Source organism: Dasypus novemcinctus, chromosome 2 (genome assembly GCF_030445035.2).
Source record: "Dasypus novemcinctus isolate mDasNov1 chromosome 2, mDasNov1.1.hap2, whole genome shotgun sequence".
NCBI classification, from domain to species: domain Eukaryota; kingdom Metazoa; phylum Chordata; class Mammalia; order Cingulata; family Dasypodidae; genus Dasypus; species Dasypus novemcinctus.
The window spans coordinates 160,254,932-160,267,364 of NC_080674.1; the positions used below are offsets into that span (position 1 = coordinate 160,254,932).

The 12,433-nt window shown below is 55.9% G+C and overlaps 1 protein-coding gene across 5 annotated transcripts in view; it reads left to right on the forward strand.

Moving 5' to 3' along the window:
* The window catches only part of SYNPO (synaptopodin), a 54,558-nt gene that overhangs the window by 24,563 nt on the left and 17,562 nt on the right, over positions 1-12,433 (forward strand). The gene's annotated exons all lie outside the window — the stretch shown is intronic.

Genomic DNA, 12,433 nt, shown 5'->3' on the forward strand with positions numbered 1-12,433 from the left:
CGCGGGAGGCCGGACAGTCACGCCGTGGGGACCACCCGGCCCGCGCGCACCTGGGAGAACCTCGATCGCCCGTGGGGAGGGGGAGAGCACCCTAAGCGCACCACGTCAAATTCTCACAGCACTCCTGTTGTCTCATTGGCCGAGGAGGGAATTGAGGCCCCAGAGGGGAAGTCAAGCGCCCAGGTAGCCTGAGGGTGGAGGGGTCCTTCTAATGACAGCACTGTGGAATCTGGGGGCTCCATCCACAGCCCAGGCATGGCCCTGGAGAGGACTACTTTCCTTTTCCCAACCCCACCCCACTCTATGGGCTTAATTTACGTGGGAGCAGGGAGGCACCCATACTCCCTTTCCCCACCCTATGGGCAGTGGCAGGTGGAACTGGAATAAACCAACTTGCTGTGTAGCCTGGGCAAGCCCCTTGCCTTCTCTGGCTCCCAGTGAGAGGGATGGCAGGGTGGCCCTGGTTGGGGCAACTGCCCTGGAGGCAGCAGCACTGGTAGTGGCTGTAGGGGCAGTTGGAGGGTGCCCCACTTGCTATGGTGTTGGAAGGTGGAGGGTGAAACATGAGATCTGGGGGCCTAGGGTATGCTGGGGCAGGGGGCTGGAAGACTTGCTGGTGCCAATCTGCCCTGTCACTACCCCCATCCCCTTTTGGGGACAGAACCATAAGCTGTAACTGATGTTCTCTTCCCCTGACTACTCATATTACCTCAGGTAGTAGTGTGGGGTGCCTCAGGGAGTTGAAAATGCTCTTTTCTTGGAGGGGCAGGGTCCCCTGCCTCTGTCCTTATGAGATCTTGGCTTGGTCTCTCTCCATCTCTGGTCCTCAGTTTCCCCATTGTACAAGGAGGGTGTCCGGCTAAGATCGCTGTAGTTGGACATCCCCGAAACATCTCCAGGCCATGTTGGCAGCTGTGCCACACTGATCGCTGCCCGGCCCCCACTTTGCAGGCCATGGGCCAGCTAGCCCCTCTTCCCATTCCCTACATCAAACTCGTTAGAACCAACATTTACGTGTTTAAACAAGGCTGTTCTTCTCTGTCTGCCTTGTGCTTCTCCACTCCCCTCTCCCTAAGAGGTGTTAAAACAAAACAAAAACTACAAACCTTTGGCATTCAGGTGCTGGGGTTCCTGGCTGGTCCCTAGGCCCTTCAGCCAGCATTTTACCCAACCCCCCCCCCCATTTTAGAGTTGGGGAAATTGAGTCTGGGGAGGGGAAGAAATTTGCCCAGAATGGTGCTGTGAGTGGAAGGTAGCAGAGCCCCCTTTCCCTGAGAAAGATCAGCTCCCAGATAAGTGGGAGAGGACCCAAGTGGCAGTGGAGCATCTGGAGAGATGGGAGAAGCTCTGGAGGGACCTTCACTCCATCTCTCTGCCCCAGGTCTTGCCCATTTCTGTGGTTGACAGCGGTCTCCCTCCCACCCCTTCACAGCTGTGAGGCGGGGCTGGGCAGGGGTCAGCACACTTCCTCCCTCCCACCCCCACCTCCCCGGGCTGCCCCCCACAGCCTTGGGGCCTGGCCTGGGAGGCACCTTTTCCTTCAGGGCAGCCCCCAGGCTTCCAGACATGAGCTCATCAGAGCCACTGATGCCAGGAAGGGCGGGACTGGGGGGGACGCCTGTAGGGCTGCCCGGTCTGGGGCGCTGTGGGCCCCTGGGGAAGCGGAGGGGTGCTGCTGGCGAGGACCTGCAGATTCTGGCCCCCATCATAGCGAGGCAAGATAGGCCAGCAGGTCAAGTGTGGGGCGTGGGGGACACCTCTGCCACCATTCGCTTGCTGTGTGGTCTCCTTGAATTCCTTGCCATCTCTGGACCTCGGTGTTCCAGCTTGGCTACGGGGGCAGGGGAGTGCTTAGGCACTGGAGTTACAGTGGCGACTGAAACAAGTCCCTGCCCTCAAGGGGCTTGTGTCCCAACTGGGGAGATGGACAGAAAAAAAGCAGATAAGCCAGCAAGATAATTTCAGATAGATAGACGTGGTATAGGGAAAAAAATAGAAAACAGGAAAATGCCATGCTGCTAAGATGGAGAGCAATTAGAGGGCCTCCTCTGGGATGGTAGTGAGGTATCACCCTCTCAGAAGATGCTGCTGGAGGGGAGACCAGAACGTTATTTGGAGGAGCGGTCAAGGCTGGCTTCCTGGATGAGGCACGACAGGAGCTGGGGCCTAGAATAGCAGGAGGGATTTGATGGGGAGGAAGAGTGTTCCAAAAGGTGGTAAATGATCTGAACGGGGGGCGGGGGCGGGGACACTGGCTGTAGGCTGTGAAATGCCTTCATCCCCAAGGTTTCAGGCTGCAGACTCAAGGGAGCCTGTGATCTGGGCCACGGGTGGCTGGGCCTGTCTGCCAGGAGGCTGTGCTGAGTTCTCTGGAGTGTGTGAGCCCTTCGTGCACGGTCCCTGAACATTGGGGCTCACTTGCTACCCAGTGTCGCCAGAGGAGGAGTCAACATGGGGGCAGCCTCCAGGCCCTGTAATTCCAGAGGCTTACAAAAGCCCTCTCTCCGGAATGAACTCTTTACCAACTGGCCGCTGCCTGAAATTCCACCATCCTCGCTTCATCTTTTCCACTTGGTGAGGCAGTATAGCATAGCACTCTCCTAACCCTGTCCTGCCCTGCCCAGCCTCTCAGAGCTGCTGCAGGTGGAACAGAATCGAGCCTGCTCCTGTGTTACCTGCTTCCTGAGTGGTTAACACACAGATTCTGTTGTGGGACTCCTGGGTTCACCTCCTGGCAACCTGTAAGATCTTGAGCATTTTATATAACCTCTCTGGCCCTTTGTTTCCTCATCTGTAAAAGGGAAACAATAATAGACCCCAAAATAGATCCCTATCTTGTATGCTTGTTAGGAAAACTAAATGAGATGACGATAAATGCTTTAAAAAAATTAGCCGTTATTTATTAATAGTATTATGGTTTTGATGGAATCTCACTCAAGACTTGTCATAGCTCAGCATAAACTACTTTTTGACATTTTTCCAGGAACACATCTTGATGGTGAAATTATAGGCACAAGCACAGTGGAGAGGGGCTGGCCTGAAGGGATGCTTGGCCCTCCAGGCCTAGCTGGCTGGTGAGCTTGTGAACGAGCTCAGTAGACAGCACCTGGGGCCAGCAGGAGGCGCTGTCTCCATCGTGGGGCAGGAAGGGGCAGGCTGGATGAGCCCCGCATCCAGGGGAGTGAGCTGACTCTGGGACAAGGGACGGCCTGACCAACAGGGGTAAGAGAGGGATGATTCCTTGGGCTGCCTGGGAGTGGCACGCTTGGCATCCAAGGAACCACCAGTGACTCTGACCCTGTGTGTCAGGGCCTCTCATGGTGCCCAGACCATCAGACTGTGCCCACTCGCTAAGCTGCACAGTGGGTGGGAGTGGTGGGTCAGACTCAGCCAGTGGTTTCCAGTGTGCTCTCTGGTTCCTGGGGATGGGAGGCACAAACCTGAGGCCCTTGCATCTAATCCTCCAGAATAGTCTCTTGGAGACGAAGATAAGCACTTTTAATAGGTAAAAGCCAACATCCTTGAGGAATAGTTTATTGTGACTTACTATGTGCCAGGGATGCGCTAAGTTCTTACAGTCAACAACTCCATCAGGTAAGTATTGTTGTTATCAATATTGTACAGGTGAGGAAACTGAGGCATGGAGAACTTAAGCGAGTTTTCCAACATCACCCAGCTGGTAAGTGGCCAGATTCAAACCCAGACAGTCTGGTCCCAAAGCTTGCTTACTTACTGCACAACACTGCCTCTCCTGCTTTAGGTGGAATGCCTGGAGGCTCAGCAGTGCCAAGCTACCTGCCCAAGAACACACAGCATTCCTCCTTGATCCTTATCATCCCTTTCCCTCAGGGCCTGGAAGGAGGAGCCTCTCTGGGTCGTTGGTCCAGGGCTCGTTGGCCCTTGAGCCAACTCAGCCTCTCTTCTCCTCCCAGCTTCCTTTGGGAGGATCAGTGTTCCCTGTCAGTGCCGCGGGCCTCTTGAGTGGGTGTTGTCAGTGTCGGGGAGCTGGTGTGGATCCCAAGTGCTTGCATTGTAATGAACTGCCATGCAATCTGGTGCAGCCCCATCATTGTTCAGGTGAAGGAAACTGAGGCCAAGATCGCGCAGGCAGGAGGGAGGCCCAGGTCGCCTCTGCTCAGGCCTCTTTCCACATCACTGGGCTGTTGCCCCTCCCTCTGGGGCCTCCTGTCCTGCTTTCCGTGGGCTCTAAGGGGAGTTGGCATGTTGGGGATCTTCTCTGATCCCCAGGGTGGCCTGAGCCTCAGCCAGGTCATGATTCCCAATACAGGGCCCTTTGGGAGTTGGGGGATGGGAAGGTGCTGATTAAAAAATAGACTGTCATGCGCACGGGGAGCAAACGCACCACCACCCGGCCTGTGCCAGTTGGCTCCCCGTGCCCAGCTGCCAGGCCCCACTCAGGGCTCCCTCTGGGGCCCCGCCCCCCCCACGCTGGCTCCCTGCCAGAGGCTGACAGCTTCCCAGCCACCTTCCTCTCTCCCTCCACCACCCCTGCCCAGGCTCCAGGCAGATGGTGCCCTCAGTTGGGGGGGGGGGTGCTGCTGGTGGCTTTGACCCGTGCCAGGGGTCTGGCTTCACCGCACACTGGCTGTGTGGCCTTGAGGGAGCTCTTTCCCTCTCTGGGCCTCAAAAATGAACAGTATAATGCCATCAGTTAAAGCTCTTTTTAGCTTTCAAAGCCTTTCCCAGGTTCCTTCTCTCGCTTCGACTTCACAAACAGTGCTGAAGGTCCCACTCGGAGAGCTTCAGGAAGCGATGCTGCTCTCAGCCCTAGCTAACTGGCGGTGATCTTGGGCAAATCATTTGCTTCCTCTGAGCCTCAGGCTCCAGTCCTGAGCCGTGGTGAAGTGGCCTGGAGGATCCAGGGTGTGAGAGAGCTCAGGGGTCAGCAGGAGGGGCCGTCTCCGTGGTGGGGCAGGAAGGGGCAGGCTGGCCGAGCCCCACAGCCAGGAGAGTGGGCTGAGCCTGGGGACTGAGTTAGCCAGCTGAGTTAGCAGCTGGTCATACAGGGCAGATGCCCTTGCACATCCCAGGCCTGTACAGCTTCTTGAGGGTGAGTGAGGGCACTTGGAACCACAGAGGTTAGAGGCTTTAATCATGTTGGGAACAGTGCAGTGTTTTTACTCATTTATTCTTCCATTTGTCAACACATGTTTTCCTGGGACACAGACAGAGCCAAAGAAATGGCAGCCAAAGCCCCTGCCTTGTGGTGGCTGCTCACCATCAGGCAGGGCAGGCCAATATTAAAACAAATAATGATGAAATTGCTAATTGAGCCAGAGCCTGGAGGTAGGGGTACTGTGGCAGGAGAATGTGTCCTTGGTGGGTCTCCCAGAGACCTGTAAACTGATTTGAAGGGGCTGGTGAGGGGATGAGGGAAGAAAGGCTTCTAGGCAAAAGGGGCAGCAAGTGCAAAGGCCCTGGGGAGAGATCATGCTGGCACCTTGGTCCAAGCACTTGCAGGAGGGCCAGCGGGGCTGGAGTGTAGAGAGGGAGGGTAAAGCACCATGTGGGGAAGTGGAGAGGTGGGGAGGTGGCACGACCAGTCCCACAGGGCCTGGGGCCTGCAAGGGAGGGTGAGGCAGATCTGAGGAAGGAGGGCTGTTTTCTCTTGCTGGTGCGGGAGCCTGGTCTTGTCTCCTCTTAGTGCTGCCAACGGGCCCCACCATGTGCTCAGCCACTTCATGTGATGTCTGAAGGCAGAGTGGTCGGGCCATCGTCCTCTTCCTGGATCTTGGTTGCGTTTTAATAGCCACCCGGTGCATCTTGGGTTCTGGTGGTTTATTGGGCTTCAGATGCAGGCCGGTGCCAAGCATGTTCTTGGGCCGGAGGTGGCAGTCACTGGAGCCGAATGCCTCTGTTCAGGTGAATTCTTTCCTTTTTGAAAAGCTTTTATTGTGGCAGCATATATACAACATGACATTTCCCATTTCAACCCCCTTCAGGCACACAGATCACAGTGTGAATTACATTCACAATGTTGTGCTACTGTCACAACCATTTTGATTGCCTTCTGTTCCTGGGAGCCTGTGGACCCCTGGCAGTTCAGCTTTTGGCTGAAGTGAAGGCCTGTTTCTGTCCCCTGCCCCCCTGCAGTCCCCTTCACTCTACCCCAAAGCCCCCCAGGGCCACAGCCCCAGGATGCAGTCAGGAGGCCTGTGTTCTGAGCCCAGCTCTGCTCTAGGCTCTTGGACATATCCCTTTGCCTCTCTGGGCCTCTGTTTTATAGGGAAATGCTCTAGTTCTTCCATACTCAGAGTATGGCCCATGGACCAGCAGTATCGACATCACCTGGAAAGTTTTCGGAAATGTGCGGTCCCAGGCTCCATCCCAGATCTACTGGATCAGAATCTGCATTTTAACAACATCCCCGAATGATTCCTATATACATTAAAGTTTGAGGAGCGCTGCTCTAGATCAGCCATGTTCAAGCTTTTAGAAGAAAAAACTAAAAAGCTGTAGGACCTCCCTCCCTCTCCAAAGCTTTATATATAAAACACGTAAGAGGGGAACCACCCACTCTATATTTATTCATCACATGAGTAGGGAAGGGAGGGAGTGGGGAGGGAGAGTTTGGAGGCACACGCTTTTATTGGGATGGGCATCGGAGGGGAAGAGGAAAAGCAAGAGTTCCGGTAGAAGAGAATGGGGGTCCTGGGGACCCATCTCAGGCATCAGCTTTATCCCTTGAGAGTCCCTGACCACGGGCCTCTAAGAGCCCTTTCAGCTCTGACCTCCAGGGTCCCAGGGTCCTCTGTCTTTATGGGTTTGGAAAGGTGGGCTTGCAGGGAGGGCATTTGACATCTCACAGCCCGGTGACATCTTTCCCTGCTTGTCCCTACCTTGGTGCCCTGCCCGATTCCCTTTGGAATCCCTGAAAGGGTAGCGGGTGCTATTTTTAGTGTGACAGGGTGGTGAGGAGAGAACATTAGTGCATTATTTATGCCTCTGAGTCAACAGGATTACATTCAGGGCTCCCTGGACGCGGCCTCGTCACCACCAGGGGCAGGCGTGCCCCCTGCGTGCAGATGGGAGGGCAGCTTCCAGGTCCCATAACTCATCCTTCTGGCCCTGCGGTCCCTGCTCAGCGCCTCTGGCCCCACGCTGTGCAGTGGGTCGTGAACCACAACAGAAAGCAAGGACGAGGCGCCCGTTGCTTCAGCGATGACATTCCCTTCCGTCCTCCGCTCAGTGCTACGTTCTTTCTGAGCTCGCATCGCCTGCAGTAGGTGTGAGTACGCGGAGGCAGGGAACAGAATCCCTGCAGTCCAAGAGCTCACGCTCCGCCCTGAGAGTTCCCGGTGCCCCGTCATCCTGGTCACGAAGGCCATTTCGAGCGCGGGGGCCAGGCCTGACGCTGGGGGTGTCGGGCACCCTCCCAGACGACAGCAGCCCTCTGCAGGGAGGATTAGTAGGAGACTCTGTTGCAGAGGAGGAAACTAAATGCCACTGCAGCTAGTGATGGGCCCAGCTCGGCTCAACAAAACGACAACTTTAGACCCAACAGCAGCATGCAGTGTTAGGGCTCTGGTGGGAGGGAAAAGAGCAGGATCCAGTGGCGGGAAGGAAGGCGGGAGAGGTTGTGCTGTTTTCAAACTCCAAGTTACTGGAGGAGTCGTGTGTGGACAGTTTTCCTCAATCTGGAATGGAAAGACAGGTACACAGTGGGCTGGAAGTCGGAGCCATATGGGATTTGGTGAAAAGACCTGAGGTGGCTGGGAGTCACAGGCCTGCGTGCTGGACCCAGCTTGGCCGCTTCCAAGCCGAGATCCCGGGCGAGTCCCTTGGCTTTTTTCTGCCTCAGTTCTCCAGTCTGTAAATTAGAACAGTCCCTGCTCTGCCTCCATCTCTGATGAGGATCCAGTGGATGTGACAGTGCCAGGAAAACTAGGAAAGCGTTGTGCTTGTTCAAGGGCTGGTGCTATACTACACACACGCACGCACACATACACATACATACGAATCCCTTGTACTTTTGTTCACCTTATGCACGTTATGTGCCAGGCAACACTGTTTTCCTGTGCATTCACTCACTTGTCAATACATTCCTGAAGCCCAGTGGGTCCGCATCCTGGCAGGGAGCCTGTGTGTAGTCTCTGTTCCCACAGGTCTGGGTTGGGCCCCAGGAATCTGCATTTTGAACATACTCAGGGATTTGAGAAACCTGCAGTTTTTCCTTCTTTCCTCCCTCCCTCTCTCCCTCCCTTTCTTCCTTCCTTCCTCCCTTCCATTCTTAATGGAAATGTTTTATTTTTAAAGCTTTAGAGTACATAAATGTAACATTGAACATATAGGGAATTCCCATATACCCCTCGCCCTTCCCCCACTTTTCCCCATCAACATCTTTCATCAGTGTGGTACCTTTACTACAGTTGATGAACACACAGAAGCATTGCTACTAACCATGGTTCATAGCTCACATTATGGTTTACACTTTGCACTTTACAATTTTATAGGTTTTGACAAAGTGTATAATGGCCTGAATCCTGAGGGTTTCTGATCTGGGCCAGAGAGGGGAAGGGGTGTGCCCACGGCCTTGCGGCAAGCTGAGGCCAGGTTGAGCCTGAAACCAGGCTTCTGGGCCCCAGTCTGGCCCTTCCCCGTCCTCTTCAGCCGCCCCCGAGCACCTGGAGGATGAAGCTGGGGGTGACGATGACCAGGAGGGAGGAGGCTGGCAGTGGCTGCTAATACTGACGGGGCCGTGCCCGGCATTTCCTGTGGCTTGTTCCGCCGAACTGCAGTAGTGGTAGAAAAGGGGCCGTGCTCCTCAGCAACGTGATCCCCTGGGACATTCGAGCATCAGGTGGCAGATTCTAATGGACCCCTGAAAAAGGGAACCGAGACTGAAGAGCAGAGATACTGGAGAAGACAATTTGAAACTCCAGTAGCACGTGGCCCAGAGGCAGGGGTGGTTTGGTACTCAGTTACCTGAAGACAGGGCAGGCCGCCAGGAAGGACGGATGTGCCCCCTCCCCAGGGGCACAGCTGAGGCGTGGCCATCCCCCCACCCCAGGGGCAAGCTGAGGTGTGGCCGTCCCCCCTCCCAGGGGCTAGCTGATGTGGCTGACCCCCTCCCCAGGGGCACAGCTGATGCGTGGCTGTCCCCCCTCCCCAGGGACGCAGCTGCTGATACGTGGCTGTCCCCCCTCCCCAGGGGCACAGCTGATGCGTGGCCATCCGTGCCAGGCTGCCACATGAGTGCTGTGTGTGCCCCGTGTACCTGCATCCCTGTTTGCACTCCCGCAGGCGCCTTGTGTGTCCTCATTTGTGTGTGAACGTCCTGCCCCTCTGAGGACGCCCTGCAGCCTTGTTTGCTGAGGGGGCGTGGAGCCTGTGCAAGCTCTGCGGTGGTAGTGCAATCCCGAAGCTACGCAGCGCCAGTGCGTGGGCGTGAGTGCACCACAGGAGGTGCTGCTGCCGGCCAGGGCCTCTCCAGAGCTGGGGAGCCTTGGAGAACGCGCGTGTGTGGCAGGGGTGGGTGTGGGTGGGTGTGTGCCAAGGGTTGAAACTCAGCGGGATCCCTGAGATCCCACAGGGCAGGGGTAGAAGGGCCTTTAGAGAACCTGCTTTCCTCACGCATGTCCCACCTCTACATTACGAGCACCATCTTCACCCCGCCTGGCAGAGCCGGCCCCGGGACCTCAGCTCTCACTGTCCCTCTGCTTGGTCACTTTTCCCTCACACATGCCCTTGCCTCACTCCCTTACCTTCTGCAGTTCTTTACCACAGCTCTCACCTTCTCAGTGAGATCTACCTTAATCACCAGATTTGCATTTGCAAACCACTCCCCATGCCAAGCAGTCCCTGCTTTCTTTTTCTATAGCACTTAGCATCTGACTTACTGGTGTATTTACTCCTATATTTATCTTGCTCCCAACTAGAATGCAAGCCGGGACTTTGGTTTCTGTTCCTGCCCGTGACCAGTGCCCTTGCTGGTGTGCAATGAATATCTGTGGAATGAATGAATCCATGCACCACTTAGACTTACTAAATTATTTTCTTTAAGTGCGTCTAACTTCTGTTACTGAGATCTTTGCCTCTAGACCTGAGATCACAGGTTTGGATCATGCTCCTTTTCCAATACATGTGTGGAATTTACATACTATTTTAATATCATTAGTTTACATACTATTTACATGCATACATTTTAAATATCAGGATACCACCTCAACTCTTCTTGCTTCCACTAGAGGTGTGAGGAAATCCCCCCTTGGAATCCCTTACCCAGTCCACTCCCCCATCTGAAGCGACGGACAAACGGAGGCCTTCGAGGGCCAGAGGCCAGCCAAGGGTAGCAGGGCAGACCCGGGAACCAAGGCTCCTGACCTCCAGGCTTTTCTTCTGTCATTTAAGTGGGGAAAGGGGGTGCTGGATGATTCAGCCTTTCCTCCAGCAGGAGACCCCTCCCGCTGGAGTGGAGCCAGGCATGCCCGGCAGCGGGCGCATGGCTGTGGTCTCGCCCCACACGCCCAGGGCCGTGGTGCCCTCCTGGCTGTGTGGCCATGCGTCAAGCTGGGGCTGAAGGGGTGGGGGGAGCTTCCTCCCAGGAGTCTTGGCCTGGGGGCTGCCCTAAGGGTTCGTGGGCTCAGAGGCCTGAGAGCCGAGTGGGAAGCGCGGCCTCAGGCGTGCCGTCCACCCTCGGCCTTCAGCGGCCTTCGCAGCCGGCTGGCAAGGTGGGGATGGGTGACCCAGGTCTGCAGCCGAGAAAACGGAGGGTGGGGGTTTGGTGACTTGCCCCAAATGGCCCTCCTAGCAAGAGGCAGAGCGGATGCAAACCCAGTTCCTTCTGCTACAGACGTTGCCTAGAGGTGGACCCTGGTCCCCTTGGGCAGAGATGCTGCTGGGGATTTGGGCCTGTCTGTGAGCTGAAGAGGGAGCCAGCAGAAGTGAGCACACACTCAGGGAGGGCTGGTAAAGGGAGGCGAAGGAGAGAGACGGGGCCAGCCTGGGAGAGTTATGCAGAGGCGGCTTTGTGCAAAAGCATGAGGTCCAGTCTCCCCTCGGGTGTGCAAAGCATGTTGTCTTTTATAAATCACGTCTGCCTCTCATTTGCTCAGCAGCTACTCTGCAAAGTAGATGTTATCATCCCCATTTTACTGATGAGGAAGTTGAGGTCTAGCAATGTGAAATGACTTACTAAGGACAGCCTGGCACGTTAGAATCTCAGACGCCTCCTCGGGCTGTGATTGGAGGGGACCAGGTTTCCCCCCACGCCCCAACGTAGAGCTGGTGAAGGAGGGCTGTCTGAGGATGAGGAAGGAGCATGCGGGCTGAGCGTACCCCGAGTGAGAGGTAGGTGCTGGAAACCGTCGTCTACCCACTGGTCAAGGGACCTTGGCGAGTCACGTCTCCTCTTCTGTAAAATGAGGTCTCACTGTAGTGAGAATTATAAGATGATGGCAATACTTAACTGATGCCCAGCATGTCTTTTCAGTAAAGGGTGATGAAAGCCAAGTGCACTCGGCGCACGGTGACCACTTCCCACGGCAGAGGGATTCCCAGGGCCTTTGGGGCAGATGTGAGCACCCGAGACCCAGCCAGGTCCTGCACAGCCCAGGGACCCACGAGCGGCGAGTTCGGGTCCTCGGCCTCGTGCCCTGGGCCGGTGGCGGCGCCTCTTGGGGCGAAGCAGCAGGAGAAGCCTCAGCCCGGGAGGGGCTCGGCAGGGGCGGGCGCGCCTGGGCTGGCGTCTCACCCCTGCCCCGGGACGCCACCACGCTTAGGCCGTCATTATCATTCCGCCTGCGTTGTTTTTTTCTTTCTTTTTTTTTTTTTTCCCTTCTGCCCTGGTTATTTATTTTTCTGTGGGGAAGGAATGTGGGGAATTTACCACAAGGCACTGGCCTTCGCTTTCGGCTTCCCAGTGGCCTTTTCTATAAGGGGGAGGCAGCCGAGACAGATGGTGGAGGAGACCGAGGGGGCGAGGAGGGTCCCCGCTGGATCTGCGGTGGGAGCAGGGGGGCGGTTATGTAACCCGCAGGGGCCCAGGGCAGACCTCGCACTATTCTGGTCTCAGCACGAGCCCTGTAATATACATTGCTCCTCCGGAATTGTGCCCACATCACCCCCATCCACCCTCGGCCTCTGGGCAAGTCCAGATGGGTGTGTTTCTCTGTCAAAGGTTTCTTCCTTGCCAGTTTATGGCACTGGTGATGCAGGTAGGGGATTGTGGGGGGGGGGGGGGCAGATATCTTGAGCCTTCCGGCCTCTGCTCAGCTGTCCCCATTGCTTAGAATGCCTCCCCACCTTCATCCTTCAAGACCTAGGTGTATGCCACTCCCTCCAGGAAGCCTTCCGGGTTGCTTTATTCTAATCCCTCTCTCTCAGGCTCTGTGTTCTCCTGGCACTTCTTGGAACAATGTACCTGTTAGATCTAACACAGTGACTTGAGGTGTCATCTCCCTCTTCACTCCAG